Source organism: Bombina bombina, chromosome 5, assembly GCF_027579735.1.
Source record: "Bombina bombina isolate aBomBom1 chromosome 5, aBomBom1.pri, whole genome shotgun sequence".
NCBI classification, from domain to species: domain Eukaryota; kingdom Metazoa; phylum Chordata; class Amphibia; order Anura; family Bombinatoridae; genus Bombina; species Bombina bombina.
The window spans coordinates 500,169,046-500,196,627 of NC_069503.1; the positions used below are offsets into that span (position 1 = coordinate 500,169,046).

The 27,582-nt window shown below is 36.1% G+C and overlaps 1 long non-coding RNA gene across 6 annotated transcripts; it reads left to right on the forward strand.

The window, feature by feature from the left end:
* Nucleotides 1-26,708, forward strand: LOC128660513 (uncharacterized). Of its 6 annotated transcripts, none has more exons than XR_008402545.1 (9): nt 1-62; nt 5,208-5,350; nt 6,699-6,768; nt 7,182-7,287; nt 10,617-10,759; nt 12,370-12,439; nt 12,859-12,963; nt 21,482-22,126; nt 26,531-26,708. It is a non-coding gene; the product is annotated as an uncharacterized LOC128660513 (long non-coding RNA). The 6 variants fall into 6 exon arrangements; XR_008402541.1 differs by lacking the exon at nt 12,370-12,439 and having other exon boundaries at nt 21,482-21,625; nt 21,973-22,126; XR_008402543.1 differs by lacking the exon at nt 12,370-12,439 and having other exon boundaries at nt 21,482-22,144.
* Nucleotides 26,709-27,582: the final 874 nt, after the last annotated feature.

Sequence of the window (27,582 nt, forward strand, 5' to 3'; positions counted from 1 at the left end):
CACAAGCTTCTGGAAGGCTGAAATTGCGCCAAAAAAATCATGAGATGTTTGGTGTTTAGCAGGTGAGATTTGCATTACTTTGAGTTGTGTTAAATATGTGATTTGTATCTTATATTCAGCAGTGATGTTTATATCATGTGTTTGCCTGCAGATGCGTGTGCAGTGTTTAAATTGTCTGCTTATTATGCTTTAAATGTGACCTAGTAACCTGTTTAGCTGCAATGCAGAATCAAATGCACTATCTTCACTACCTATGCTTTACCCATTAATACTGCAAGCATTTTGCTGTTAAACTTTTACAAAAGATTTCTTGCTGTTTATAAACATTTAGTTGTGTAGCATTGATTTGATGTATAGCTCAGATTACAAATAAGAGAACATACTCTTTATTTCAGTGGATAAAAAGTTCCTAAGTAAATGAGATACAGATCTGTAGTTAAAAAACAAACTGCTTTGTACTGAAGTAATGGGCTGTGTAGCTTGTTCCTGTGTTATCACATAATTATGCTATTATATTATTATTATTATTATTATTATTATTATTATTATTATTATTATTATTATTATTATTATTATTATTATTATTATTATTATTATTATTATTATTATTATTATTATTATTATTATTATTATTATTATTATTATTATTATTATTATTATTATTATTATTATTATTATTATTATTATTATTATTATTATTATTATTATTATTATTATTATTATTATTATTATTATTATTATTATTATTATTATTATTATTATTATTATTATTATTATTATTATTATTATTATTATTATTATTATTATTATTATTATTATTATTATTATTATTATATCCAATAGAAATAGCCAACATTTAAATAAATGGGTATATTACACATTTCTGGCGAAACAGTTCATTTTTATGTTTTTTTTCTAGCAGATTTAACAACATTTAATTAAATTTAAGTTATTTTCTTGGATTTACAGCAATATTTAACTTTAAATATTGGTATGGGGTGACCAACAATAATGCAGGAATGGTTATATCTCCAGAAGAAAAAGGGAACAGTCTTAAAGGGGCATGCACACACAGCCTTTAAATAGAAAACTTGCGCCACACACAGTCTTAAAGGGACATATCACAGTATGTGCACACTCTCAAGGTCTTAAAGGGGCAGGCACACAAACTTAAAGGGACATGAAACCCATTTTTTTTCTTACATGGTTCTGATAGAGAATACCATTTTAAACAACATTCCAATTTATTTCTATTATTTAATTTGCTTCATTCTTCAGATATCCTTTGTTGAAGAAATATCAATGCACATGGGTCAGCCAATCAGCAGCTACTGAGCCTATTTAGATATGCTTTTGAACAAAGGATATCAAGAGAATGAAGAAAATAAGATAATGGAAGTAAATTGGAAAATTGTTTAAAATTGCATGCTCTTTCTAAATCATGAAAGAAATTGTGAGTTTCATGTACCTTTAAGGGGACAGCACACCACATGCATGAAATTATGGTACAGGCACACAAGGAACACAGTCTTAAAGGGACAGGCACACACAATGCACACAGACTTAAAGGGAAAAAAAACAAGCGTGCAATCTTAATGGTACAGGTGCACAAGCACCCAAGGAACACTCAGTCTTAAAGGGATAGTCGCAGACACACATAATACACACAATCTTTAAAGGGACAAGCATACACAACACACACAGACTTCCAAAACATGGAAGGTTTTTAATATTTTAAAGGAAAAAAACTTGCCTGCTAGTAAACTATTCTTTAAATTCATTCAGTGGGCTTTGTGTTGTTTAAGCATGTTTTGTATACAGTATTGTGAAAATGCTTCTATTTAAATGCATTTATGCACATTTCTGTTTTTACCTTTCTATTTAAAGGGACAGTATACTGTAAAATAGTTTTTTGCTTAATGTATTTCCAATGACTTGTTATACCAGCTGCAGAGTATATAAAATGTATGGGAAATTGCATCTTCGGGTTTATTTATAGATATTAAATTTCTGGCTTTAAAATGAGTTGACCTTGCAGGTAAAATTGATCTCATTATGTTACCAGTTTGTGTACACACATTTTGCTTCCTTATCTTGTGTCTGTTTGTAAACCAAACCCCAATACTTACAATGGAAAAGTATTTTATTTAGTTATCGCTCTTACCCACCCACCGGGAGTGTAATTTCTACTGCTGGCTGTGTTTACATAGTTTGTCAATTACTTGGACTTAAAGGGACAGTCTAGTCAGACTTAAACTTTCATGATTCAGATAGTGCATGCCATTTTAAACAACTTTCCAATTTGCATTGTTCTTTTTGTATTCTTAGTTGAAAGCTAACCTAGGTAGGCTCATAACGCCTTAGAGGCCGCCTCTTATGTGAATACATTTGACAGTTTTCACTGCTAGAGAGCGTTAGTTCATGTGTTTCATATAGATAACATTGTGCACATGGCCGTGGAGTTATTTAACAGTAAGCACATTTATTGCCTGACATGCAAGTCTGTCAAAAGATCTGATGTAGTGGGATCCCTCAGGCACCTAACAAAAAGGCAGAGGGGAATAAATTAGGATGATCTAGCCCACGGGGAAGATGCAACGATACTATGTGCTAAATAGATTATGCAATGGGTGTACAAATAGGATATAAGCAATGAAAAATGTTACAATTTATTATACACAATCTGCACAAGTTAAATTCATGGATCCATGATACAAAATACACAGTAGCATAAGACAATAAAAAAAAATTTCACAGTGACATAGGACAATAAAAAATTAAAACAATGTATAAAATCAATGGGCTATTAATACTATCTTGATAATTAATAGCCCATTGATTTTATACATTGTTTTAATTTTTTATTGTCCTATGTCACTGTGAAAAAATTTTTTATTGTCTTATGCTACTGTGTATTTTGTATCATGGATCCATGAATTCAACTTGTGCAGATTGTGTATAATAAATTGTAACATTTTTCATTGCTTACATCCTATTTGTACACCCATTGCATAATCTATTTAGCACATAGTATCGTTGCATCTTCCCCGTGGGCTAGATCATCCTAATTTATTCCCCTCTGCCTTTTTGTTAGGCGCCTGAGGGATCCCACTACATTAGATTCCACTAACCCGGTGGTAACTAGGCACCACCTCTCTCAGGCCAGTAGGGGTTGGGTCGGCGCAGGGCCAATACTCTTACTGTCAAAAGATCTGAGATAAGAAGGCAGTCTTCATTAGCATCGATACAAGTTAATTGGAGGTAAAAAGTATATTTCTATAACAGCGTTGGTTATGCAGAACAGGGGAATGGATAATAAAGGGATTATGATATAAAATCTATTTTACTAACACATTACAAGTTAATGGCTTTTATTTTGATCAAGTATATGAAATCATTAAAGGGACAGTATACACCAATTTTCATTTAACTGCATGTAATACACTACTATAAAGAAGAATATGCACAGATACTGATTTAAAAATCCAGTATAGAACATTTTACAAACGTACTTGGAAGCTCCCAGTTTAGCACTGTTGGTGAAGGTAGTCTGGGACACTCGCTGTAAGGGACTTGGTAAACAAAAAAAAGACACCTTTCTTCATTTAAAGGGACAGTAAATGTTCAACATAATGTTACATAATTCTGCACACAGTGCAGAATTATATAACATTATTTAAAGGGACACTGAACTCAATTTTTTTTCTTTGGTGATTCAGACAGAGCATGCAATTTTAAGCAACTTTCTAATTTACTCCTATTCTCAAATTTTCTTCATTCTCTTTGTTTATTTGAAAAGCAAGAATCTATGTTTAGATGCCGGCCCATTATTGGTGAACAACCTGGGTTGTCCTTGCTGATCGGACAGCACCAATAAACAAGTGCTGTCCAATGGTCTGAACCAAAAAAGTGATAGCTCCTTAGCTTAGATGCCTTTTTCAAACAAAGATAGCAAGAGAATGAATAAAAAATGATAATAGAAGTAAATTAGAAAGTTGCTTAAAATTGCATGCTCTATCTGAATCATGAAAGAGGAAAAATTTGGGTTCAGTGTCTCTTTAAGCGGTAACTTAAAAAATGTAAAAGTATTTTCAGAATTTTCATTGAACGTTGGACTCCGCTCCAGGGTCTACTGACCGGGTCTTGAATATCCAAAGAGCTTCACGGGCTTGCTGGTTAGTCACAGCACTCCCGGTCTAGTAGCGGGAGCGAGCTACATTTATTCCAATAGCATGACTGGGCGTGATGCGACTAACCAGCAAGCCCATGAAGCGCTTTAGATATTCAAGACCCGCTCAATAGATCCTGGAGCGGAGTCAAACATTCAATGAAAATTCTGTAAATACTTTTTACATTTTTCAAGTTACCGCTTAAATAATGTTATATAATTCTGCACTGTGTGCAGAATTGTATAACATTATTCTGAACCTTTAAAACATAGCTGTTCTAGTTCTGCTGGTCTCATAGTAGAAAATGAACACCCACTGCATGCAGATCTGCAGACACAGAGGACGCTTTTTGGTTGCCTTGGAGATGTCAGCTTGCAGAGAAGGCTGATTGGTTGCCGGTGCACCAGCATTCTCAAACACTGCTCAGTTTCTGAGCGCGGATGAATAAGTCAGGCAGTCTGCACATAAGCAGGTGTACATAGGTCATACGACTGCCCTGCTTACTGGCCTTTGAAAGTTTGATTTCAGAGGGCACTGGAAAGCTTATACATTTAAAAGGTAAATAACATAAAAATGCAAAAAAAAGTAATAATGGATGATAATTATAAAAATGTAAATGACAAGTTTAACTTTTTAAATGTGTTTTGTTCCCAAAATGACTGTCCTTTTAAGTCCAAAAACTTTCTGTATAGGTTGGGATACCACAGGCTAAATCAGCTATTTCAAATGCCAAAATAAGGGCTAAACTAGCTACTTGTAAACAATGCAATGCACTCCAGCAGGTACAATAGATCATTTTGAACAAATTAAAGGGGAGAACATTTTTGAGTAAACTGTCCCTTTAAGTATGTTGAGTGTGGTTGCATGGTGTGTGTGTGATTTTTTTAATATATGTATCTCTCTCACAAGCTAAAGAATGGTTTCTCAAATTATTATAATCCCTTTTTATACTGTTGCCATATCCTGACTACCTCTGCTAGGCTACTTCTCTAATTGGAATCTATAACGTAAATGTATTGTCTGTTTTGTCTCTTCTAGCTGGCTTATTTGGAATATCTGTCCAGTTAAAAAATGGCTCCAGCAGTTAGAAACAGGTGATGGCACGGCAGAATGGCTTTATGGAAACTTCAAGCATATGACAGCTTAATTTTCTTCCACAAGGCTGTGAGACCAGTTTGAAGGTAAGTACAGGTTATTAATATGTAGGTGTCACATGGTCACTGGCAGATGTTACAGTGAGCTCTCTGCACATGGTGGCAGCTGTAGTTTACGGACACTAAAAGCAGTCCGCGGCTGCTCCTGGTGCCCGTGACTACAGCTGTAAAGCTATGGTGGGGCGTAAACTGTTTCTGAAGCCTCTGGACATGTGACTAGTCTAAAATAATTTCTACCCCTAGGATTATATTTTATTTCCCCCTATTTTCAAAGACTGCTTAACAGCATAAATTACTTCTCTCCCGTAAAGCCCTACATGGTCACTGGCAGACGTTACAGTGAGCTCTCTGCACATGGTGGCAGCTGTAGTTTGCGGACACTAAGAGCAGTCCGCACCTGCTCCTGGTGCCCGTGGCTACAGCTGTAAGGCTATGGTGGGGCGTAAACCGTTTCTGAAGCCTTTGGGCATGTTTAGTCTAAAATAAATTATTGCCTTTAGCGTGGCATTTTATCCCCCTCCCCTTATTTTCAATGGCTGCTTAACAGCATAATTTACTTTCTTCTGTCCTGTTAGACCCAACATGATCACTGGCAGATGTTACAGTGAGCTCTCTGCCCATGGTGGCAGCTGTTTTTATGGACATGTGGAGCAGTGCGCGCCTGTGCCCATGGATACAGCTGTAAAGCTATGGTGGATTGTAAATTGTCTCTTGACGCCTATGAGCATGATATTTTAAAATAAAATAATTTTATTACCTCGAATATAGCATTTTTAATTTTCCCTATTTTTCAAAGTAAAGTTTGTGACTTTATAGTTTATATTAAATAAAAATAAGCTATGCATTTTCTTCTATTAAAGTACTTTTTAAGCCCATCATGGTCATTCGCAGACGTTGCTGTGAGCTCTCTGTCATGGTGGCAGCTGTGCTTGTGGACACTTAGAGCAGTCCGCACCTGCTCCCAGTGCCCATGAGTACAGCTGTAAAGCTATGGTGGATTGTAAATGGTCTCTGAAGCCTTTGGACATGCAGTAAAGATATAATAATCCCTAAATATATCAATATTTTAATGACCATTATACATTATTTCCATTAACCTTTATTATGACCACTTTAAAAAAAAAAAATGGCGTATCGCTCCTTTTCAAAGTACTCTAAGGACCCTTGTCTTTTCCTACATGACTGCTTCACACATGCTATATCCAAGTAACTCCTCTTTGGCAAAGATCTCTCTTTTCCATATGTTAATTGGCAGTAGGTACAGTAAACGCTATTCATAGCAGCTGTGTCTTTGGGAAGTGGAAGCAGAGGGCCCCTGCTGAAGCTACCCAAGGCTAGTTATATACTGTGGTACATTACAAGTTTGTCTCCTCAGCCTTAGGTCATGCTCCCCATCATATGTCCCATGCAAGCCCAACCCAGAAAATGTACAGCTAACATTCATGGTAAACTATTCTGTTGCATTTATTATTGCTCTCTCACTGCCTATAATCACCAAGTCTTTACTAACCCAATTCCTGATCCTTTTATACCATTCCGCAGACACCTGGATTTATCTTGCTTTTCTTTCCCTTCTTATGTTCTTTATTTTATTTTTGTTGCATTTATGAAATTATGATATGGAGCGACTGTTAGGCCGTAGTTTTGAAGCATTTGGTCATATAACTAACAACTTAAACCCACTAAATAGATATGCTGTACAGCCCAGAATATAGCCCTTAAGACTTTATGTTCATTCTTCTAAGTGTTTTATCTCTGCATGTTCTGCTTGAGTATTAACTATAGGCAATGCAAATTTACCACAATGTCCTGTTTCTTACGTTAAGTAGTATGTATTTTTTTCCCCCCGTATCTGCAGGTGATGCTAAAGTTATCAGATCTACAGCACCAGTTGACATACGGCCAACACTTAGTGTCTAGTTCATTGTCAAAAGAAAATGTTTGTGCCTCTTTTGTTACAACAGGTAAGAGTTAAATTGTTGTAAAATACAATAAATTCATAGTATTCAAGCTGTTTCCGGTATAACAGTAGATAATTTTTGTTGCAGACATATTATCATAGTATAATTAAATGGTGATAATAGTTAAATCATTACATGCTCTAATTTGTTATTGGCAAATTTTAAGACTAGCGACCCCGCATTATTGTGTGTTTTAACCCTTAAAGGAGTAAACAGAGTAGAAGGGCTTGCAAAACAGTGCTGGTCCCAATTGGTGGCGCTAGTTAAACATCTGAGTTGTGCTACTGATTGTATCTACTTGGGACTAAACACATAGCATTAGAGCATGTCATTTTTATTACCAACAATAATGTCCTGCTCAAGACGTACTTCTACTTTGTGTTTAACCCATACAGTGGTGCAGGATCACTAGCCTTAAAATGACATATTCTAACAAATTAATGTAATTTTACCACTACAATGACCCTGTAATGTTGTCCACTTGTCCTTGTAGTGTCTTTTTGTGGTATGACTGTACTTTTTAATTTTGATAGACTTTTATCCTTAAAGGGACACTAAACCCAATTTTTTTTCTTTCGTGATTCAGATAGAGCATGACATTTTAAGCAACTTTCTAATTTACTCCTATTATCAAATTTTCTTTATTCTCTTGGTATCTTTATTTGAAATGCAAGAATGTAAGTTTAGATGCCAGCCCATTTTTGATGAACAACCTGGGTTGTCCTTGCTGATTGGTGGATAAATTCTTCCACCAATAAAAAAGCTGTCCAGAGGTCTGAACAAGAAAAAAACATAGATGCCGCCTTTATCAAATAAAGATTGCAAGAGAACAAAGAAATTGATACTAGGAGTAAATTAGAAAGTTGCTTAAAATTGCATGCTCTATCTGAATCCTGAAAAAACTAATTTGTGTTCAGTGCCCCTTTAAAGGAATAGGGGAAGAATTTGAGTCATATTGTATATCTATCTTGTTTCTTAAAGGGGCATTAAATAGTATGTTCTGCAGCAATATAGCTTTTTTTTTTTTTTTCTTCAAAAATAAAACAAAAAATGTTTTAGCGTCTTAAGCAAGGTTGACGAGCATAGGCAGCTATTTATTAATGTAAATATTCAATGTACTTGCTTGCACATGAGATCATAACAGCCAGTGCTAAAAAAAAAACTTAAAGGGACAGTACACTGTAAAATAGTTTTTATATTAATGTATTTTCAATGACTTGTTTATACCGGCTGCAGAAGATAAACCTGAAAATGTAACTTCTCACACATTTTATTTGTGAATATGGAGTAGCTGGTTTTGTGCGTTTAAACCACAGCCTATTACAATGGTTTGAGCTTCAGGTAATATCCTAGCTCATTATGTTATCACTTTGTGTACACACACTTGCTTCCTTATCTTAGTCTGGAATACTAAAGCTCAATACATAAAGGGAACAATGGAAAATGATCATTTTATTACTTTACTATCCTGCACCCCACTGTGAGTGTCATTTCTTCTGCTGGCTGTGTTTACTTAGGCTATTCAATAGCTGAGACTCCAGTATCTAAACTTTCAGTATAGGTTTGGAAACCACAAGCTAAATAAACTATTTCAAATGCCAAAATAGGGTTAAAGGAGTTACTTAGAAACAATTAAATGCACTCCAGCAGGTAAAAGGGATCATTGAGAACAATTTAAATTGGAGAACACTTTTAGGTGACTATTTTTTTACCTCTGGGATTACCTTGTATCTAAGCTTCTGCAAACTGCCCCTTATTTCAGTTCTTTTGACAGACTTTGTATTTTATGTGCACACTCCTGGGTTCCTTTCAGCCGACTTGGCTTTATTCTTTAACAAAGGATACCAAAAGAACAAAGCAGATTTGGTAATAGAAATAAATTGGAAAGTTGTTTAAAGGGACACTGAATCCAAATTTTTCTTTTGTGATACAGATAGGAGTAAATTAGAAAGTTGCTTAAAAATTGCATGCTCTATTAATTTTTCTTCGTTCTCTTGCTATTTTTGTTTAAAAAAGGCATCTAGGCTTTTTCTTTGTTCAGTACTCTGGACAGCACTACTTTATTGGTGGATGAATTTATCCACCAATCAGCAAGGACAACCCAGGTTATTCACCAATAATGGGCCAGCATCTAAACTTACATTCTTGCATTTCAAATAAAGATACCAAGAGAATAAAGAAAATGATAATAGGAGTAAATTAAAAATTTGCTTTAAAAAGCGGACACCTTTCTTCATTTAAAGGGACAGTAAAGGTTCAGAATAATGTTATATAATTCTGCACACAGTGCAGAATTATATAACATTATTTAAGCGGTAACTTGAAAAATGTTAAAGTATTTTCAGAATTTTCGTTGGATTTCGCTCCAGGATCTACTGAGCGGGTCTTGAATATCCAAAGAGATTCACGGGCTTGCTGGTTAGTCACAGCACACCCGGTCTAGTAGCGGGAGCGAGCTACGTTTATTCCAATAGCACGACTGGGCGTGCTGTGACTAACCAGCAAGCCCATGAAGCGCTTTGGATATTCAAGACCTTTACTGTCCCTTCAAAACAAAGCTGTTCTAGTTCTGTTGGTCTCATAGTAGAAAATGAACACCCACTGCATGCAGATCTGCAGACACAGAGGACGCTTTTTGGTTGCCTTGGAGATGTCGGCTTGCAGAGAAGGCTGATTGGTTGCCGGTGCGCCAGCATTCTCAAACACTTCTCAGTTTCTGAGCGCGGATGAATAAGCCAGGCAGTCTGTGCACATAAGCAGGTGTACATAGGTCATACGACTGCCCTGCTTATTGGCCTTTGAAAGTTGATTTCAGAGGGCACTGGAAAGCTTATACATTTAAAAGGTAAATAACATAAAAATGCAAAAAAAAGTAATAATGGATATTAATTATAAAAATGTAAATGACAAGTTTAATTTTTTTAAATGGTTTTTGTTCCCAAAATGACTGTCCTTTTAAGTCCAAAAACTTTCTGTATAGGTTGGGATACCACAGGCTATATCAGCTATTTCAAATGCCAAAATAAGGGCTAAACTAGCTACTTGTAAACAATGCAATGCACTCCAGCAGGTACAATAGATCATTTCGAACAAATTAAAGGGGAGAACATTTTTGAGTAAACTGTCCCTTTAAGTATGTTGAGTGTGGTTGCATGGTGTGTGTGTGTTTTTGATTTTTTTAATATATGTATCTCTCACAAGCTAAAGAATGGTTTCTCAAATTATTATAATCCCTTTTTATACTGTTGCCGTATCCAGACTACCTCTGCTAGGCTACTTCTCTAATTGGAATCTATAATGTAAATGTATTAAGTCTGTTTTGTCTCTTCTAGACGGCTTATTTGGAATATCTGTCCAGTTAAAAAATGGCTCCAGTGGTTAGAAACAGGTGATGGCATGGCAGAATGGCTTTATGGAAACTTCAAGCATATGACAGCTTAATTTTCTTCCACAAGGCTGTGAGACCAGTTTGCAGGTAAGTACAGGTTATTAATATGTAGGTGTTACATGGTCACTGGCAGACGTTACAGTGAGCTCTCTGCACATGGTGGCAGCTGTAGTTTGCGGACACTAAGAGCAGTCCGCACCTGCTCCTGGTGCCCGTGACTACAGCTGTAAAGCTATGGTGGGGCGTAAACTGTTTCTGAAGCCTCTGGACATGTGACTAGTCTAAAATAATTTCTACCCCTATGATTATATTTTATTTCCCCCTATTTTCAAAGACTGCTTAACAGCATAATTTACTTCTCTCCCGTAAGGCCCAACATGGTCACTGGCAGACGTTACAGTGAGCTCTCTGCACATGGTGGCAGCTGTAGTTTGCGGACACTAAGAGCAGTCCGCACCTGCTCCTGGTGCCCGTGGCTACAGCTGTAAGGCTATGGTAGGGCGTAAACTGTTTCTGAAGCCTTTGGGCATGTATAGTCTAAAATAAATTACTGCCTCTAGCATGGCATCCCCCCCCCCCCCCATTTTCAATGGCTGCTTAACAGCATAATTTACTTTCTTCCCTCCTGATAGTCCCAACATGGTCACTGGCAGACTTTACAGTGAGCTCTCTGCACATGGTGGCAGCTGTAGTTTGCGGACACTAAGAGCAGTCCGCACCTGCTCCTGGTGCCCGTGGCTACAGCTGTAAGGCTATGGTGGGGCGTAAACTGTTTCTGAAGCCTTTGGGCATGTATAGTCTAAAATAAATTACTGCCTCTAGCGTGGCATTTTATCCCCCTCCCCTTATTTTCAATGGCTGCTTAACAGCATAATTTTACTTTCTTCTGTCCTGTTAGACCCAACATGATCACTGGCAGATGTTACAGTGAGCTCTCTGCCCATGGTGGCAGCTGTTTTTATGGACATGTGGAGCAGTGCGCGCCTGCTCCCTGTGCCCATGGATACAGCTGTAAAGCTATGGTGGATTGTAAATTGTCTCTTGACGCCTATGAGCATGATATTTTAAAATAAAATAATTGTATTACCTCTAATATAGCATTTTTAATTTTCCCTATTTTTCAAAGTAAAGTTTGTGACTTTATAGTTTATATTAAATAAAAATAGCCTATGCATTTTTTTCTATTAAAGTACTTTTTAAGCCCATCATGGTCATTGGCAGACGTTGCTGTGAGCTCTCTGTCATGGTGGCAGCTGTGCTTGTGGACACTTAGAGCAGTCCGCACCTGCTCCCAGTGCCCATGAGTGCAGCTGTAAAGCTATGGTGGATTGTAAATGGTCTCTGAAGCCTTTGGACATGCAGTAAAGATATAATAATCCCTAAATATATCAATGTTTTAATGAAAATTATACATTTCCATTAACCTTTAATATGACCACTTAAAAAATGGCGTATCGCTCCTTTTCAAAGTACTCTAAGGACCCTTGTCTTTTCCTACATGACTGCTTCACACATGCTATATCCAAGTAACTCCTCTTTGGCAAAGATCTCTCTTCTCCATACTTGTTCATTAGCAGTAAGTACAGTAAACGCTATTCATAGCAGCTGTGTCTTTGGGAAGTGGAAGCAGAGGGCCCCTGCTGAAGCTACCCAAGGCTAGTTATATACTGTGGTACATTACAAGTTTGTCTCCTCAGCCTTAGGTCATGCTCCCCATCATATGTCCCATGCAAGCCCAACCCAGAAAATGCACAGCTAACATTCACGGTAAACTATTCTGTTGCATTTATTATTGCTCTGTCACTGCCTATAATCACTAAGTCTTTTACTAACCCAATTCCTGATCCTTTTATACCATTCCACAGACACGTGGATTTCTTACTCTTCTTTCCCTTCTTATGCTCTTTATTTTATTTTTGTTGCATTTATGAAATTGTGATATGGAGCGACTGTTAGTTATATGATCAAATGCTTCAAAACTACAGCCTAACATCTTAAACCCACTAAATAGATATGCTGTACAGCCCAGAATATAGCCCTTAAGACTTTATGTTCATTCTTCTAAGTGTTTTATCTCTGCATTTTCTGCTTGAGTATTAACTATAGGCAATGCAAATTTACCACAATGTCCTGTTTCTTACGTTAAGTAGTATGTGTATTTTTTTTTTTTCCCCCCGTATCTGCAGGTGATGCTAAAGTTATCAGATCTACAGCACCAGTTGACATACAGCCAACACATAGTGTCTAGTTCATTGTCAAAAGAAATGTTTGTGCCTCTTTTGTTACAACAGGTAAGAGTTAAATTGTTGTAAAATACATTAAATTCATAGTATTCAAGCTGTTTCCGGTATAACAGTAGATAATTTTTGTTGCAGACATATCATAGTATAATTAAATGGTGATAATAGTCAAACCATTACATGCTCTAATTTGTTATTGGCAAATTTTAAGACTAGCGACCCGCATTATTGTGTGTTTTAACCCGCAAAGGAGTAAACACAGAGTAGTACTTCGGCTTGCAAAACAGTGCTGGTCCCAATTGGTGGCGCTAGTTAAACATCTGAGTTGTGCTACTGATTGTATCTACTTGGGACTAAACACATAGCATTAGAGCATGTCATTTTTATCACCAACAATAATGTCCTGCTCAAGACCCACAGAGCACTGCTAGTCCCAAGCAGAAAGCGCTGCTGATTGGGACCGGCACTGCTCTGGGGGTCCCAAGCAGTACTTCTACTGTGTGTTTAACCCATACTGTGGTGCAGGATCACTAGCCTTAAAATGACACATTCTAACAAATAAATGTAATTTTACCTCTACAATGACCCTGTAATGTTGTCCACTTGTCCTTGTAGTGTCTTTTTGTGGTATGACTGTACTTTTTAATTTTGATAGACTTTTATTCTTAAAGGGACACTAAACCTACATTTTTTTTTTTTCTTTCGTGATTCAGATAGAGCATGATATTTTAAGCAACTTTCTAATTTACTCCTATTTTCAAATTTTCTTTTCTTTCATGTAATTGGCAAGAGTCCATGAGCTAGTGACATGACATATGGGATATACAATCCTACCAGGAGGGGCATAGTTTCCCAAACCTCAAAATGCCTATAAATACACCCCTCACCACACCCACAATTCAGTTTTGCAAACTTTGCCTCCTATGGATGTGGTGAAGTAAGTTTGTGCTAAGCTTTCTACGTTGATATGCGCTTCTCAGCATCGTTGAAGCCCGATTCCTCTCAGAGTACAGCGAATGTCAGAGGGACGTGAAGGGAGTATCACTTATTTGAAAACAATGATTTCCCTAATGGGGGTCTATTTCATAGGTTCTCTTTTCTTGGCGTGGAGATTCATCTCCTACCTCCCTTTTCAGATCGACGATATACTCTCAATTTACCATTACCTCTACTAATAACTGTTTTAGTACTGGTTTGACTATCTGCTATATGTGGATGGGTGTCTTTTGGTAAGTGTGTTTTCATTACTTAAGACACTCTCAGCTATGGTTTGGCACTTTATGCATTTATATAAAGTTCTAAATATATGTATTGTACTTATATTTGCCATGAGTCAGGTTCATGTATTTCCTTCTGCAGACTGTCGGTTTCATATTTGGGGAATATAAATATTTTAAGAAATGTATTTCTTACCTGGGGTTTAGTCTTTTTTTTTTTTTTTTTCAATTAACTACTTCTTGCGATTGCGGGTATTAGGCCCCCGGGTGCGTCAAATGCTAAACTTAATTGCGTCATTCTTGGCGCGAAAAAATACTTTTGACGCAACTTCGTCATTTCCGGCGTCATACGTGACGCCGAGACCTTTCACACGGTGGAGTCATTAGTGACGCGAGTGTCATTTCCGGTTATTTTTGGCGCCAAAAAAGTTTACGTTACGTTGTGCGTCATACTTTTTCATTATTTCAATACCCCTTGTATGTTTGCCTCTTGCTTTTTTTTTCTCTTTCAGAGGCTTATGCTATTGCATTTTTCCCCATTCCTGAAACTGTCATATAAGGAAATAGATAATTTTGCTTTGTGTTGTTTTTTCTCATACATTGTGCAAGATGTCCCACTCTGATCCTGACTCAGAAGTTTCTGCTGGAACATTGGTTCTACCAAAGCTAAGTGCATTTGTTGTAAAATTGTAGAAATTATTTCACCGAATGTCATTTGTAATGGTTGTCATGATAAACTTTTACATGCAGATAGTGTTTCCATCAGTAATAGTACATTGCCAGTTGCAGTTCCTTCAACTTCTAATGTGCATGATATACCTGTAAATTTTAAAGAATTTGTTTCTGATTCTATTCTGAAGGCTTTGTCTGCATTTCCACCTTCTAATAAACGTAAAAGGTCTTTTAAAACTTCTCATTTAGCTGATGAAATTTCAAATGACCAACAACATAATTCATCCTCTTCTGATGAGGATCTATCCGAGACGGAAGATCCTTCCTCAGACATTGACACTGACAAATCTACTTATTTATTTAAAATAGAGTATATGCGTTTTTTATTAAAAGAAGTGTTAATTACTTTGGATATTGAGGTAACCAGTCCTATTGACGTTCAGTAATCGTTTAAATGCTGTTTTTAAACCTCCTGTGGTTTCTCCGGGGGTTTTTCATTTTCCTGAGGCTATTTCTGATATGATTTCTAGGGAATGGAATAAGCCAGGTACTACTTTTATTCCTTCTTCAAGGTTTAAAAAAATTGTATCCTTAGAGTTTTGGGAAAAAAATCCCCAAAGTTGATGGGGCTATTTCTACTCTTGTTAAACGTACCACTATTCCTATGGAAGATGGTACTTCCTTTAAGGATCCTTTAGATAGGAAGCTTGAATCTTATCTAAGGAAGGCCTATTTATATTCAGGTCATCTTCTCAGACCTGCTATTTCTTTGGCTGATATTGCGGCTGCATCAACTTTCTGGTTGGAGAATTTAGCGCAACAAGAATTGGATTCTGACATGTCTAGCATTATTCGCTTACTGCAACATGCTAATCATTTTATTTGTGATGCCATTTTTGATATTATCAAAATTGATGTTAGATCCATGTCTTGAGCTGTATTAGCTAGAAGAGCTTTGTGGCTTAAATCTTGGAATGCTGATATGACATCTAAATCTAGATTACTATCTCTTTCTTTCCAAGGTAATAATTTATTTGGTTCTCAGTTGGATTCTATTATTTCAACTATCACTGGGGGAAAAGGAGTTTTTCTGCCTCAGGTTAAAAAAACCTAAGGGTAAATCTAAGGCTTCTAACTGTTTTCGTTCCTTTCGTCAGAATAAGGAACAAAAACTCAATCCTCCCCCCAAGGAATCTGCTTCCAATTGAAAGCCTTTCTCAAATTTGAATAAATCCAAGCCATTTAGGAAACCAAAGTCAGCCCCTAAGTCCGCATGAAGGTGCGGCCCTCATTCCAGCTCAGCTGGTAGGGGGCAGATTAAGGTTTTTCAAGGATTTTTGGATAAAATCTGTCCAAAATCATTGGATTCAGAGCATCGTCTCTCGAGGGTATCTAATAGGATTCAGAGTAAGACCTCTTGTGAAGATTTTTTTTTTTCTCACGTATCCCTGTAAATCCAGTAAAAGCTCAGGCTTTTCTGAAGTGTGTTTCAGACCTGAAGTCTTCAGGGGTAATCATGCCAGTTTCTCCTCAGGAACAAGGTTTGGGGTTTTATTCAAACCTATTCATTGTACCAAAGAGAAAATTTATTCATACCAGTTCTGGATCTGAAAATTTTGAATAGTTATGTAAGAGTACCAACTTTCAAGATGGTGACTATAAGGACTATTCTGCCTTTTGTTCAGCGAGGACATTATATGTCCACAATAGAATTGCAGGATGCATACCTTCATATTCCGATTCATCCAGAACACTATCCGTTTCTGAGATTCTCTTTTCTAGACAAGCATTACCAATTTGTTGCTCTTCCATTTGGCCTAGCAACAGCTCCAAGAATCTTTTCAAAGGTTCTGGGTGCCCTACTATCTGTAATCCGAGAACCAGGGTATTGCGGTGTTTCCTTATTTGGACGATATCTTGGTACTAGCTCAGTCTTTACATACTGCAGAATCTCACACGATTCAACTAGTGTTTCTTCGGAAACATGGTTGGAGGATCAATTTACCAAAAGGTTTCTTGATTCCTCAGACAAGGGTCACCTTTTTAGGTTTCCAGATAGATTCAGTGTCCATGACTCTGTCTCTAACAGACAAGAGACGTTTAAAATTGGTTGCAGCATGCCAGCACCTTCAGTCTGTCATTCCCTTCAGTGGCTATGTGCATGGAAGTTTTAGGTCTCATGACTGCAGCATCGGACGCGATCCCCTTTGCTCGTTTTCACATGAGACCTCTACAGCTTTGTATGCTGAATCAATGGTGCAGGGATTATACAAATATATCACAATTAATATCCTTGAATCCCAATGTACGACACTCTGACATGGTGGACAGATCACCATTGTTTGGTTCAAGGGGCATCTTTTGTTTGCCCAACCTGGACTGTGATCTCAACAGATGCGAGTCTTTCAGGTTGGGGATCTCTGACAGCACAAGGGGTTTGGAAATCTCAAGAGGCTAGATTACCAATAAATAATTTAGAACTCCGTGCAATTCTCTCAGGGCTCTTCAGTTCTGGCCTCTGCTAAAGAGAGAACCGTTCATTTGTTTTCAGACAGACAATATCACAACTGTGGCTTATGTCAATCATCGGGGTGGGACTCAGTCTCCAAGCTATGAAAGAAGGAATCCAGCTCCTGTCTAATCTCTGCGGTGCATATCCTAGGTGTAGACAATTGGGAGGCGGATTATCTCAGCCGCCACACTTTACATCCCAGGGGAGTGGTCTCTCCATCCAGATGTGTTTTCTCAGATTGTTCAGATGTGGGGTCTTCCAGAGCTAGATCTCATGGCCTCTCATCTAAACAAGAAACTTCCCAGATACCTGTCCAGGTCCAGGGATGTTCAGGCGGAAGCAGTGGATGCGCTGACACTTCCTTGGTGTCATCATCCTGCTTACATCTTCCCGCCTCTAGTTCTCCTTCCAAGAGTGATCTCCAAAATCATCATGGAACAGTCTTTTGTGTTACTGGTGGCTCCAGCATGGCCACACAGGTTTTGGTATGCGGATCTGGTTCGGATGTCCAGTTGCCCGCCTTGGCCACTTCCGTTACGGCCGGGCCTATTATCTCAGGGTCAGTTTTTTCCATCAGGATCTCAAATCATTAAATTTGAAGGTATGGAAATTGAACGCTTAGTTCTAAGTCATACAGGTTTCTCTGACTCAGTGATTAATACTATGTTACAAGTTCGTAAATCTGTCTCTAGAAAGATTTATTATAGAGTTTGGAAGACTTACATTTCATGGTGTTCTTCTCATAAATTCTCCTGGCTTTCTTTTAGAATTCCTAGAATTTTACAGTTTCTTCAGGATTGTTTGGATAAGGGTTTGCCTGCAAGTTCCTTGAAAGGACAAATCTCTGCTCTTTCTGCTTTATTTCACAGAAAGATTGCTACACTGTTTTGTACAGGCTTTAATTCGTATTAAGCCTGTCATTAAGTCAATTTCTCCTCCTTGGAGTCTTAATTTGGTTTTGAAGGCTTTACAAGCTTCTCCATTTGAGCCTATGCATTCTTTGGAGATTAAACTACTTTCTTGGAAAGTGTTTCTTTTGGCCATCTCTTCTGCTAGAAGAGTTTCTGAGCCATCTGCTCTTTCTTGTGAGTCTCCTTTTCTGATTTTTCATCAGGATAAGGCAGTTTTGCGGACTTCTTTTCAATTTTTACCTAAGGTTGTGAATTCTAACAACATTAGTAGAGAAATTGTTGTCCCTTCCTTATGTCCTAATCCTAAGAATTGTTTGGAGAGATCCTTACATTCTTTGGATGTGGTAAGAGCGTTGAAATATGTGGAAGCTACTAAAGATTTCAGGAAGACTTCCAGTCTATTTGTTTTTTTATTTTCTGGTCCTAGGAAAGGTCAGAAGGCTTCTGCTATTTCCTTGGCTTCTTGGTTGAAACTTTTGATTCATCAAGCTTATTTGGAGTCGGGTCAGGTCCCGCCTCAGAGAATTACAGCTCATACTACTAGATCTGTCTCCACTTCGTGGGCTTTTAAGATTGAAGCTTCAGTTGATCAGATTTGCAAAGCGGCAACTTGGTTCTCTTTGCATACATTTTACTAAATTCTACCGTTTTGATGTATTTGCTTCTTCGGAAGCAGTTTTTGGTAGGAAAGTTCTTCAGGCAGCTGTTTCAGTTTTATTCTTCTGCTTTTGATTTAAGTTTTTTTTTCTTTCAAAGATGAAATAAACTTATTTTTGTTTTGGGTTGTGGATTAATTTTTTCAGCGGAATATGGCGTTTTTTATTTTTATTCCCTCCCTCTCTAGTGACTCTTGAGTGGAAGATCCAAATCTTGGGTATTGATATCCCATATGTCACTAGCTCATGGACTCTTGCCAATTACATGAAAGAAAACCTAATTTATGTAAGAATTTACCTGATCAATAAATTTCTTTCATATTGGCAAGAGTCCATGAGGCCCACCCTTTTTATGGTGGTTATGATTTTTTGTATAAAGCACAATTATTTCCAAATTTCCTTTGCTTTCTACTCCTTTCTTTATCACCCCACTGCTTGGCTATTAAACTGAATTGTGGGTGTGGTGAGGGATGTATTTATAGGCATTTTGAGGTTTGGGAAACTTTGCCCCTCCTGGTAGGATTGTATATCCCATATGTCACTAGCTCATGGACTCTTGCCAATATGAAAAATGAATTTATCATGTAAGTTCTTACATAATTATGTTTTTTCTCTTGGTATCTTTATTTGAAATGTAAGTTTAGATGCCGGCCCATTTTTGGGGAACAACCTGGGTTGTCCTTGCTGATTGGTGGATAAATTCTTCCACCAATAAAAAAGTTGTCCAGAGGTCTATTTAAAAAAGGCATCTTTTTTTTTTTTTTTTGTTCAAAGATTGCAAGAGAACAAAGAAATTGATACTAGGAGTAAATTATAAAGTTGCTTAAAATTGCATGCTCTATCTGAATCCCAAAAGAACAAAATTGTGTTCAGTGCCCCTTTAAAGGAATAGGGGAAGAATTTGATAGTCATATTGTATATCTATCTTGTTTCTTAAAGGGGCATTAAATAGTATGTTCTGGGGCAATATAGCTTTTTTTTTTTTTTCAAAGATGAAACAAAAAATGTTTTAGCGTCTTAAGCAAGGTTGACTAGCATAGGCAGCTTATTTATTAATGTAAATGTTCAATGCACTTGCTTGCACATGGGATCATAACAGCCAGTGGTAAAAAAAAAAAAAAAACCTTAAAGGGACAGTACACTGTAAAATAGTTTTTATATAATGTATTTTCAATGACTTGTTTATACCAGCTGCAGAAGATAAACCTGAAAATGCAACTTCTCACACATTTTATTTGTGAATATGGAGTAGCTGGTTTTGTGCTTTTAAACCACAGCCTATTACAATGGTTTGAGCTTCAGGTAATATCCTAGCTCATTATGTTATCACTTTGTGTACACACACTTGCTTCCTTATCTTAGTCTGGAATACTAAAGCTCAATACATAAAGGGAACAATGGAAAATGATCATTTTATTACTTTACTATCCTGCACCCCACTGTGAGTGTCATTTCTTCTGCTGGCTGTGTTTACTTAGGCTATTCAATAGCTGAGACTCCAGTATAGGTTGGGAAACCACAAGCTAAATAAACTATTTCAAATGCCAAAATAGGGGTAAAAGAGTTACTTAGAAACAATTAAATGCACTCCAGCAGGTAAAAGGGATCATTGAGAACAATTTAAATTGGAGAACACTTTTAGGTGACTATTTTTTTTTGTTACCTCTGGGATTACCTTGTATCTAAGCTTCTGCAGACTGCCCCTTATTTCAGTTCTTTTGACAGACTTTGTATTTTATGTGCACACTCCTGGGTTCCTTTCAGCCGACTTGGCTTTATTCTTTAACAAAGGATACCAAAAGAACAAAGCAAATTTGGTAATGGAAATAAATTGGAAAGTTGTTTAAAGGGACAATGAATCCAAATTTTTCTTTCGTGATACAGATAGAGCATGCAATTTTCTAATTTACTCCTCATCAATTTTTGTTTCGTTCTCTTGCTATTTTTGTTTAAAAAGGGCATCTAAGCTTTTTCTTGGTTCAGTACTCTGGACAGCACTTTATTGGTGGATGAATTTATCCACCAATCAGCAAGGACAACCCAGGTTGTTCACCAATAATCGGCCGGCATCTAAACTTACATTCTTGCATTTCAAATAAAGATACCAAGAGAATAAAGAAAATAGGATAATAGTAGTAAATTAAAAAGTTGCTTAAAATTTAATGCTCTATCTGAATTATTAAATACAATATTTGGGTTCAGTGTCCCTTTAAAATTATATATTGTAGCTGAATCGTGAACGTTTAATTTATAAGTCAAGCATCCTAGAGTTACATTTTAAAACCATGTTCAAGTTTAAATATTACTGTATTTTTTTATGTGTTATATTTTTTTCTGTGTCCCTATGTCACGCTCGTTATGTTAACATATATACACACCGTTGGGTAACAGATGTGAAAGATAGAAAATACTTTCTTTCCATGACCTTTTAGACAGATATTGGGGGGGTGGGAGTGTTGTTCTTATAATCTGTACATGAATGATCATATTTTTGTTGTTTATCATGCAGTGCAAGAAGCACACTTCATTACACCCCCATCTCTGTATTTGCATTTTAGGGATAGCTAAAAAAAAACCTGAAACTTTGTTTCCTCTCAACAGATCTAGCAATGTGAAGCGAGGGGCCATAATGTATAAAGAGAGGGCTTCACCTCCAACTGCGTCTGCTGAAGAAATGCTTCTGTCCAATCACTAGACTACTGGCAAATGAGAAGAATGTTGACCTCACATCCAGGCTGCAAGTTGGTAAGGACAGAGTCTGGGGCTACTGTTGCCTTTCCGATATATTAGATTCAATTTTGTAACAAACTGCTTTATAAATTATTAAGCAGAAACCTAATGCTGCTGTTAAGCTAAGGTTTTATGATTTGATGTTTGTTCATTTGCCACAACAAAGGCAGGAGGTATTCATTGTATTCTGTGTTCACAGGCAGTGGGGACAGTGCGGCCGACTGCTCTCACCTCCTGTGATCATGGAAAGTTAGGCAGATTCCAATCTGTACCTCAAAATGCCTTTTGGCATTTTTTTTTTCTTTGTCTGTTGTGAATGTATTTCTGTCTCCTGTGCATCTCCCTTTAACATTTTATTTAAGGTTATCCGGTCAAGCTGCTGTTTGCTGCATGAAAAGGACACATCTGCTACATCATTCTGCTACACAAGATGAGATTTCGCTGGGACCACATTCAAGTATGGCAAGGATTCAACCAGATTCATCAGTCCTCAGACGTGTTCAGAACGCCACGTTGGTATATGATATGTATAATGTTTTATTATATATAATATGTATATTTAGTATGTTTTGTATAATATATTATTATTATTATTCTGTATAAAGTTATAATTTGTAGCATGGTAACTGAACACATTGAATTCTGTGTCTGCTGAAGTGTTCAGGGATAGTGAGAGTAGAGTGCGGCTGCTCTCACTGTCTGTGATCATGGGAAGATTTCATTTTGTTTGGTTATCTATTGTACAATATAATTATGTATAATTGTTATATTATACAGAACATACTAAATATACATATTATACATATTTTATTATGTATAATAATTATTTGTTATGTTTAAAATGTATGTTCTATATATTCTGTATAAAGTTATAATGTGTAGTATGGTACTGTCACACATTGAATTCTGTGTCTGCTGAAGTGTTCATGGATAGTGAGAGTAGAGTGCGGCTGCTCTCACTGTCTGTGATCATGGGACGCTGATCAGATTTCAGTTTATGTTTGGTTATCTATTGTACAATACAATTATGTATAATATGTATATTTAGTATGTTCTGTATAATATATTATAATAATAATAATAATAATAATAATAATTTATTATATTTAAAATGTATGTTCTATATATTATGTATAAAGTTATAATTTGTAGTATGGTACCTTCACACATTGAATTCTGTGTCTGCTGAAGTGTTCATGGATAGTGAGAGTAGAGTGCAGACTGCTCTCACTGTCTGTGATCATGGGACGCTAATCAGATTTCAGTTTGTTTGGTTATCTATTGTACAATATTTTGTAGAATATAATTTATGCATAATATATTTTATTTATGTTTAGTATGTTCTGTATAATATGTATGTTCTGTATAATATATTTTATTATGTATACTTTGTATGTTATTATTTATTATTATTGTTTAAAGTTTGTTCTATATATTCTGTATAAAGTTATAATTTGTAGCATGGTAACTGAACACATTGAATTCTGTGTCTGCTGAAGTGTTCAGGGATAGTGAGAGTAGAGTGCGGCTGCTCTCACTGTCTGTGATCATGGGAAGATTTCATTTTGTTTGGTTATCTATTGTACAATATAATTATGTATAATTGTTATATTATACAGAACATACTAAATATACATATTATACATATTTTATTATGTATAATAATTATTTGTTATGTTTAAAATGTATGTTCTATATATTCTGTATAAAGTTATAATGTGTAGTATGGTACTGTCACACATTGAATTCTGTGTCTGCTGAAGTGTTCATGGATAGTGAGAGTAGAGTGCGGCTGCTCTCACTGTCTGTGATCATGGGACGCTGATCAGATTTCAGTTTATGTTTGGTTATCTATTGTACAATACAATTATGTATAATATGTATATTTAGTATGTTCTGTATAATATATTATAATAATAATAATAATAATAATAATAATTTATTATATTTAAAATGTATGTTCTATATATTATGTATAAAGTTATAATTTGTAGTATGGTACCTTCACACATTGAATTCTGTGTCTGCTGAAGTGTTCATGGATAGTGAGAGTAGAGTGCAGACTGCTCTCACTGTCTGTGATCATGGGACGCTAATCAGATTTCAGTTTGTTTGGTTATCTATTGTACAATATTTTGTAGAATATAATTTATGCATAATATATTTTATTTATGTTTAGTATGTTCTGTATAATATGTATGTTCTGTATAATATATTTTATTATGTATACTTTGTATGTTATTATTTATTATTATTGTTTAAAGTTTGTTCTATATATTCTGTATAAAGTTATAATTTGTAGCATGGTAACTGAACACATTGAATTCTGTGTCTGCTGAAGTGTTCATGGATAGTGAGAGTAGAGTGCGGCTGCTCTCACTGTCTGTGATCATGGGAAGCTGATCAGATTTCAGTTTGTTTGGTCATCTATTGTACAATATAATTGTTATACAGAACAAACTAAATATACATATTTTATTATGTATAATTATTATTATGTTTAAAATGTATGTTCTATATATTATGTATAAAGTTATAATGTGTAGTATGGTACCTTCACACATTGAATTCTGTGTCTGCTGAAGTGTTCAGGGATAGTGAGAGTAGAGTGCGGCTGCTCTCACTGTCTGTGATCATGGGAAGCTGATCAGATTTCAGTTTGTTTGGTCATCTATTGTACAATATAATTGTTATACAGAACAAACTAAATATACATATTTTATTATGTATAATTATTATTATGTTTAAAATGTATGTTCTATATATTATGTATAAAGTTATAATGTGTAGTATGGTACCTTCACACATTGAATTCTGTGTCTGCTGAAGTGTTCAGGGATAGTGAGAGTAGAGTGCGGCTGCTCTCACTGTCTGTGATCATGGGAAGCTGATCAGATTTCAGTTTGGTTATCTATTGTACAATATAATTATGTATAATATGTATGTTCTATATATTCTGTATGATTGTTATGAATAAAATGTTTGGCTTAAATATGGGAAATCTCTCTCACTCCTTTTTTGCTTAAACTTCTTTTCATAAGCGCATGAGGTAGGCTCAAGAGCGTATGTCTTAAGCATTGTTGCAAACCCTTGTGCCATGCAGTGCTTAAGACATGGGCACATTGAGCCTACGGACATGCTCTTAAAAAGAAAAATTATACGTATACCCTGTGAGCTTGTGCACATGCTCAATAGGGGCGTGTTCCCCAGAAAGTGTGAATATAAAAAGACTGTGCAAAATGTGATGTCTTAAAACTGCATGCTATTTCTGAATCATTAGTTTTATTTTGACTTGAGTGTCCCTTTAATTCTGTATTAGGACAAACGGTTTAGAGCTGATGGAGTTGTACTTTTAAAGAGACATAACCCAAATGCTGAATCATTAGAAAGTGATGTAGCAAATCTGTAAAAGGCTGACAATAAAATAGTATCTCTGTAATGACTTACCTCTGTGTCTTTGGTAGCCTCATCCCATTATAGACCAGATGTAAGCATCTGAATGCTTGTCCCAGGACTAGCAAGGGCTCATGCGCCTTAGATGTCCCTTTTATTTCAGTTCTCCGTTTAAAGAAAGTTTAGTGTGATTTTATTCATTTTTTTTTTAAATCCCACAAGATAACCGTAAAGTATGAACTTGGTGCAGATGACTCTAAAAGTGGCTTAAATAAATCTCCCTCCTTTTTTTTTTTTATTAGAACATACATCTCTAAATAACTTTTCCAATTTACTTATACATTTTGTTATTCATTCTCTTAGTATCCTTTATTGAATGAGCAGCAATGCAAAACTGGTAACCAGCTAGCTAAACACAGTAAGCCAATAACAAAGATCTTTATGTGCAGCCAACAATCGGCAGCTAAATCCCAAATCAATTACACTCTAAATAGCCATCCTTAAAGGGACAGTATTATCCCCATTTTCATATAACTGCATGTAATAGACACTACTATAAAGAATATGCACAGATGCTGATCTAAAAATCCAGTATAAAACAGTTTAATAACTTAGAGGCTTTTCGTTTAGCGCTTTTGATTAGGTTGACTGGGACACTCAGTGAAAGCAGACACTCCCCCCACCCCCTTCCTCGGCATATGAAAATAATCTTTACACAAACGGGATGCTGCATATCAAGTTGACTTGTCAGCAGTTATTTGTATGTGATTCAATTTAAAATTTTGTGAATGAGTTAGTTAACCCTTTTTAAGGATCAGGAATTTCAATCAAAAACTTACTCAAAAGGCCAGAGCAGTTTTGCTCCATTTAAACAGAAAAAGAGCCTTTGTGTTTTTTTTATTTACCTATCAAAACTATATATAATGTGATCATATTAAAAAAAGACCTTTTCTCAAACTTTGGGTTTCTCACTGAAATTTATTTTCAGATCGCGTATGCAGTAATAACACAAATGGCTGTTTAGGAATAGCAGACCTTACAGGTCTTTGACATTGCCTTTTGGTGATTAGGAGGTGTTAATTGCAGCTGTGCACGGACTTCTGAAATTCCTGACAGTGTAGGGGTTAATCATATAGCTTGTAAGATTAAGTTTGGCTGCAGTGTAAGATTTTTATTTTTTGTGCAGTGTAGGATTCACACGGCTCTGATCTCGAGTGGGACATGCAGAATAGAGCAATCTCGCCACTGTCAGCTAGATTGCCGCAGAAAGAGCCCAGGACAGCAGCATCCTTAAGCGCTAAACAACTACTGCGCCTGTACGGCACTGTTTGTTAGTTAAGGGGTTCAACGGAAAAATGCATATTGCTGAATACAGAGGTTGATACCAGTTGTAGGTGTTCCCTGAATACAAAATATTTAAATGGATGCAGTTGAGGAGAAAATTGTACACTATGTCTACTGTATGTTATTCTCTAGGGTTTGTAGGAATAACTTTTTGTTCTATATTCTCCCTTTTTTGTTTTGCAGGTGTTTTAACAGCTGGAGTCCGTGTGTTTTGCGTAACAGCTGCTCTCACAACTCGTGTACCCATGGAAAGGGATTGTCCTTGGCGTTCCTGTTTGAACTATAAACCTGGCTATTTAATAAAATGCTAATAAAGTGTTTTTGATTATCTGTTCTATTAATAAAGCTGTGACTGATCTTACATTTTGTTATCGTGTTTTTTTTATTTATATGGGTATGCATTAAAGTGATGATAAATCCTACTATTTATGAAACGCTAGAATTAGCATCACTTAAAATAAAGGCGACCATTTTCATCAGTTAAATTTATTTTTACCTCAGTACTAGCCTAAGCGCCTTGGGCCACCCACAGCACAGCTCAGTTTTTCAATAGCACAGCTATTGACTAAGGTGTAAACGTTTTTTAATAACACCCAAAGATACAGGCAGGGAAAAATGGTAACTATATATTAAAATATATTTTATATTAAAAAATATATTGTATTTATATATACATGTATTTGTACGTGTGTGTGTGTAATATATATTTAAAAAAATAAATGTATGTGTGGGTGTGTATTTTAGGTATGTAGATACTTGTTATAATTTAGTTCAGGAGTTTCAGCCACACCCATTGCTAGTAAGTGTATAAAGTCCAGCATGTAGCCATAAAATCTCCATAGGCGCAGATTGGCAGTACGATGGGTCATACTGAACAAGTCAGTTTGAGAAATTTCTGCCCTACTAGATGAGACTTGGTCAGCTGTAAGTTCTATTAGCATCAAGAGCTCAGCCGTAAAGCAGTAGACCACACAAACTCACAGAACAAGGATGCTGAAGCTCATAGAGTGTAAAGAGACAGTATACACCATCTTTCATATTACTGCATGTAATACACTACTATAAAGAATATGTGCAGATACTGATGTAATCCTCCAGTATAAACCTTTTAGAAACTTAATTAGTAGCTCCCAGTTTAGCACTGTTAATGAGGTTAGTCTTGTATACCCAGTAAAAAGGTCTGGAAAGCAAAAAGAGCAGAACCCCCCCCCCCCTCCCCTGCATATAAAAAGACC